Source organism: Parus major, chromosome 3 (genome assembly GCF_001522545.3).
Source record: "Parus major isolate Abel chromosome 3, Parus_major1.1, whole genome shotgun sequence".
Taxonomy (NCBI): Eukaryota; Metazoa; Chordata; class Aves; order Passeriformes; family Paridae; genus Parus; species Parus major.
This window is the reverse complement of record NC_031770.1, coordinates 7551945-7557949: the sequence shown is the minus strand read 5'-3', so window position 1 is coordinate 7557949 and position 6005 is coordinate 7551945.

Below are 6005 nucleotides of genomic sequence, written 5' to 3'. Positions count from 1 at the left end.
TTGGAATGCCTCAGAAAATATTTGTGTGGAATTAATTTCTCCCAACAGTTTGCCTTCAAACCAGAACAGAAAGGCATAGATCAATTGGGCAATGGTCAGAAGACTAGAAGACAAGACCTGGGAGAGTATACAATGATTGTGCAATTTAAAGAGGATTCATCTGAAAAAAATGAGATGGAAAACCATTCAAAAGAAGCAAACAAACAAACCCCCAAAAAACCAAAAATAAACAAACAAACAAAAATGGCACAAGGAGAGGGACAATCAAATGGAAAACTCAGTAACTCTTGCTCAGGCCTCTGGCTGGAATTGTTGCTGGAGGCAGACTGCAGTGTTAGACAACAAGAGCATTTCTTGCAATCCTGTGTGTTCTCCACATCCACAGTGAGCAAAGACAGAATGGTGAGGCTCTGTGTTAAATCTGCACAAATGAAAAATCGGATTACCTTGAAGAAAAGCAGAATCAAAGATCTCTCTATCAAAAAGGACAATGATTCTTCTAACTGAATAGTCAAAGGAAAGGCAGGATTTGTATCAAAGGAAATTTTTACCAAAAAGACCTCTTGTCAGGGCATAATACAAATTCTGACTTTAGAGAATAAAATGGACTGGATGACTATCAGGCCTTCTCTCATCTCATGATAGGAGGATTTAATCTTGAAAGGTTGTCCACCCACCATCCTCCCTGCATAGAAAGTCTCTGGATTGGTTTGAGAGACCTGAACTAACTAGAAAACTTCTGTTTGGAGCACACCTACCATGCTAAGTATTATTTTCCCAAGGTAATAACTAAAATGTAAGAGGTAAGGAAGAGCCTATCTACCCAAGGCTGCTCCTGGGTCAGTTACTGAGCACTAACAAACATACATCTGCCAACACACTCTGTGAACCTTCTTTTCATGTTGAAAATATCTTTGCAAACTGGTTGCTAGGAGCTCTACTCCTTGACATTTACATGCTTGAGCGAAAACATGCTGTTTAGCAAAACGTCACGATAGATGTGTCAGGAGGTTGACACTGGCTAAAAGCCAGGTACCCATGAAAAAAAAAAAGATATTCACTCATTCTCCTGTGCTATAGCTGAGCAGAGGAGGGGGAAAGAACAATTGAAAGGTTTATGGGGTGAGATAAGGATTAGGAGAAAATACTCTAAGGGAAAAACAGGCTCAAAATATAAAAGATTTACAGAAAAATTTATAGACAGAATTAAAAAGAAGATAATGGGAACTAAAACAAACCTTTAGAGCACCTTCCAGCCCACCCCAGCCATTCTTTCCTTCCCACCCACAGCATGGGGAGACAAAACATGAAGTTTTTAGTGAGTTTGTCACTTCTAAAAATTTTCCTCAGTTGGCTTAGGGAGAGGAGTCTCTTTTGCTGTCCCATGGGGTCCTTCTCACAGGACACAGTTCTCTGTGAGCTTTTCTAACGTGGCTCTAATTTTCACGAGTAGCAGTTCCACCCAAGCTGGCTGCTGGGTGCCAAGGGGAAGGGTTTGAGCAGTTCATCTCCCAGGAGCTGTACATCACCTTCACAAGACAGCCTCCTAGAGACAGGAAAAGAATGCCCAGCAGGAGTGTGTTACAGGAGTTTTGGACACTTCACACCCCCACAGCTTCTGCAGTGGGACTGTGAGAACAGCACATCTGGGCAGAGCTTGCAACCTTCAGCCATTACTTCAGATAGAGAATAAGAGAGAGGAAAAGGTCTTAGATGGTCTGGGACAGTGGAGTGACTCCAGGCCATCCATTTGAAGACTGATGAGCTACCAAAATCTGTTAAATAATGCATTCCATTCCAGTTTGGCTTGACTTCAATAGCCAAAAAATCTGCACCACTGGGTGTGTGAAACTACCCATTAGCTGATCAGATCTGAATTTAGCAACATTGAAGAAACTCATCACGAGGGCCAGATTTGTCATGGTACCTCAGTTAAGGAAGCTGGAAAACCCTACTTGCTGAAACGTATTAATCTGCATCTAGACCAAGTATTGAATAGAGTATAAGCATAGAAAACTGGCTTTGTGGGAAGTCTGAGCTTGTGTTAAAACAGAAGGAGGAAAAAAATATGTCAGTTAGGGATTATGAGAAACAGAGGTGGTTACAATCCACATAAAGCTGATCTAAATATGAAATATAAAAAGCTCCTCACTTGCCACTACAGGTTCTGAGGGATCCACTGGGGATATTTTGCAATACTTGCTGCTCAGTCTTAAGATCAAGCTTTTTGAGACAGGAAAGAATTCTTGAGCCAGTGTAAGAATTTTGAATAGTTAAAATGTGGTCAAATCCCAACGAAAAGTACCCCCTGTGACCTGAAGGACATACAAAAGGAACCATAACAATCACTGTGGTGACAGAGTGCCAGTGCTGGGAGTGCAGATGCTGCTGCTCCTGAAAGGATGGGTCTGTCCCAGAATGTTCTCCAGAGGCAGAGTCACTGTCACTGGTACAACACAGGGAAACCAGCTCTGCCTGACCAAGCTCCAGGAAGGGACACTCAAGCATCATCCATACATTCCTTAGACACCACACATGGACTCCATCCACACTTACACACCTGCCAGGGTGGGCTCTCTCTGATGTCTTTTGAAATTTGTGCTTCTGAGAGATGGAAAATGAATGGCAAAAACCATCACTCTGCATGTTCAGTGGGTTGCATCTGCAAAGAAGATACTGAATTTGATGAAGGATCCTCTGTCACCCTGAGACAAGCTCCTTTTTGGTGTTTGTAAGGTGACACACCATCAATTACTCTTATAAGTGATGTATTTGCCCTGAAATCCTAAGGCTCAGGCTATAAACTAAGGAATGAAAAAACTTAATTAATAATCTAAGAAATTAACAATCCTAGCAATGAAAACTTCTACATCAGTCATAATATCAACATTTTTCCTTTTTCATCTGCTATGAATACAATATACCTCTGACAACATGCATTTATAAGCAAGACAGATAATACTAGCAGGCATTCAAATTCCTCATGTAAATTTGTGTTAACCAGAGCTACAAACACTCAGCAGAGGACGTCTGTTTCACAGCATCTGATGTTTATCCATGTTTGGGAGACTATTTTAAGAAGGCTGAAGTCAGAGTAAGGTTATTTCACAAACATTTCAACGCGTTGTTTCTCGCAAAGCCCGAGTAATTAGTGCTGAAACCTGAGTTAAAAATACAAAATAGAACTTAAATTTCTACAAGTTATTCAAGACCATGTATTCAATAACTGAGTCTGAGAGGAATGAAAAAAAGAGATTTAGGACCCAACTTTGTGTTATGTTTTCTCCCTATAGCTTTCAAAAGTAATGAGTGAAGTTTAGTCAATTATATAAAGGAAGATTGATGGTTTTGTCCATACAGTAATAGAATAAGAATGTAGTTCATGTTATATTAAGGAGTGTGCATCATGTTTGGAAGGAGGAGGACCCTCTGTAAATTTATACTGGAGTGATCTAAATATTTCCTTTTTTACAGGAAAAAAATACTAGATAGTATGAGATACACAACACCATGAAAATTAGCACTCAAACTTGAGAGAAATAAATAGGTTCTAAATTGTGCAATAACCTTCCATGAATCAAGCCACGGATCAAGAGCCACTTTAAGCACTCCTCAGAATTAATGGCAACCCTATTAACCAACATGTTTTAATTCACTCTCTTGGGGTGATTTTGTGAGGATGCTCTATTCCTGATCACCTGTGGCTGTGTAGCTTTGAGGTGGATCTGGGAGAGGGGCAGGAGCCTGGGAAGCTCAGGATGGGCTTTGTTCAAAGACCCTCTCTGGAGTGTGCTTGTCCAGTGCAGACCAGATATTATTTTGTTGCCTAGCTAGGTTATTTTTTTTTCTAGGTTAAAAGAAGGCTTTTTTTCCCTTCCCCTGGCCTGGAGGCTGCAGCAGCATCTTCCTGGTGACTTCTGCTTTTTTTTTTCTTGAACTATTCAGCTTAGTTATGGTCCAAAATCAGAAAATCACCGAGGATGACCAGGTCCTGTAAGGGGACCATCGAGGGCTGCTCCAGCCAGCCTGAAACCTTGGGAAAAGCTGAACCAACAAGGGAAAGGACACCAAAATCCAACAGCTTCATCTGCTGTGAGGAGGAGACCAATGCCAGAAATTCAACAGGTTCCCATCTCTTTTGCCTCAGCTGCTGCATAAACTCCCTTTTTCCCTTCCCTGACACAAAGGGAAGGCCACCATTCTGCCTTCCCTACCAGTGCACTTCCTTCCCTGGGCATTTTAGGGTTTTTTGGGTTTCTTTTTGTTCTGCTGGAATAGGGGATGGGATGGGATGGGGTGGGATGGGATGGGATGGGATGGGATGGGATGGGATGGGATGCAGGGGTAAGGTTCTGAAAGTTCAATTTCTAGCATTTATTCAATTCTTTTCCTGTGCTGTGCGGGCACTTTGGTCTGTCAATAAAGAGGTTTTTTTCACTTTCACCCACTGGCATTCATGTTTCTCATTGGCAAAAGGGATTAATGAAGCCCTTCTCTTTAGAGGGAACACTGATTCCAGAGTGTTTTCTCCTAAATGTGTCTCTGAATCGAGACATTCACCGTAAAGATGAGTACAATAAACCTTTCACAGTCACGTCAAAACACCCTATTCAGAGGAAGCCCTGAAGGAGCTGAACTTCATAAGGGAAGCAAACATTTGGATTGTTACCAGATGATAAATTGTCTACACCTGGTGTGCTTGTTCTACCAAATCCACTGTCCTAGGGAGCTGCACGATGCCCATTGTGTAAGAACTGGAAGCTCACCAGCCCCAGTGCCCTGCCAGCTCGAGCATGCCAGCTGTTTCACTGGGGTCTGCAAACATTCAGGACCTCCAGGACAGCAAAAATCTGTGTACAGGGAAGGAAAAACATGTTAATGATTTTGGGAAAACGATTATCGTATTCTGGGGCAATTGATGAATATGTATGGAAATACAGTGTATAAACAGAAACTTTCCTGTAGTCAGCATGGATCTGGGAGGAGGTATTCATTCCCACATGTATCCAGCCAAAGAAACAATTCCTGCTTCTTAACACTACATGGATCTGAAGGCTTTTTTTTTTATTTTACAGAATTTTTGGTAATAGGATCACATAAAAAAAAAAAAAAAGTCACACAACAAATGCATAACCCAAATGCATTTCTCAATGCAGCCCTCTGAAAATTAGCTCCATCATTTGCAATAAGAAATCCATTTTTTAGAAAGTTCAGCTTTCTGGAGTACTGATCTACCTACCATAACATCAAATCATGGTGCTTAAAATACTCCTTCAGTACAGAATCCCATGGAGGGGGACACCACCTTCATTCCACCCATTGTAGCATAAATTTAATTGTTTAACTGATGCTGATGCTCCACACCCCTGGACTATTCTGCAGACCACAAAGTTTTTTAAAAATGGAAATATGTTTCTCAAGGTTTGGTTTATGTTTTAAGCAAAAGCCCTTCATTCATTGAGGGTAATTTATTACACACATGCTGGGAAATTCCACTTTTGCATTTACTGATAAAAGAGACCTGGCACCTCTTATTCTGTGTGCAAACAGATCTTTTTAGCATAGGATTCCCCAGAAATAATTACCAGGTAGGGCTGCATCTCCCAGACATGCTGTTACTGTCCAGTTTATAAAGTTATTGGAAAATTAAGGTGTAAATGAGACAATATGACAAAGTCAATAGTATGGATTTTATTTAGTAGTGAATGTGAGTGAGGGGAAAAAAAAAAAAAAAAAACAAAAAAAAGGAAGAGAAAGAAACAGAAAAGAGGTGGGGGAACAGAAAGAGTGATGGAGACAGAATAAAGAAAGTATCACCAGATACCACCAGAGTCCAAATGATCCTTTCCAGCTGATCTTGGTGGTGAAGGTCCCAAAAAATGCATTTGGATTAACACATGCTCAGGCCAGGTGGGAATGCCCAGATAGGAGGAAATTAAAAGTGAATAAAAATTAAGTGTCCCAGGGATTTTAATATAAAAATGTTACCCTTAAAATATTTTAGA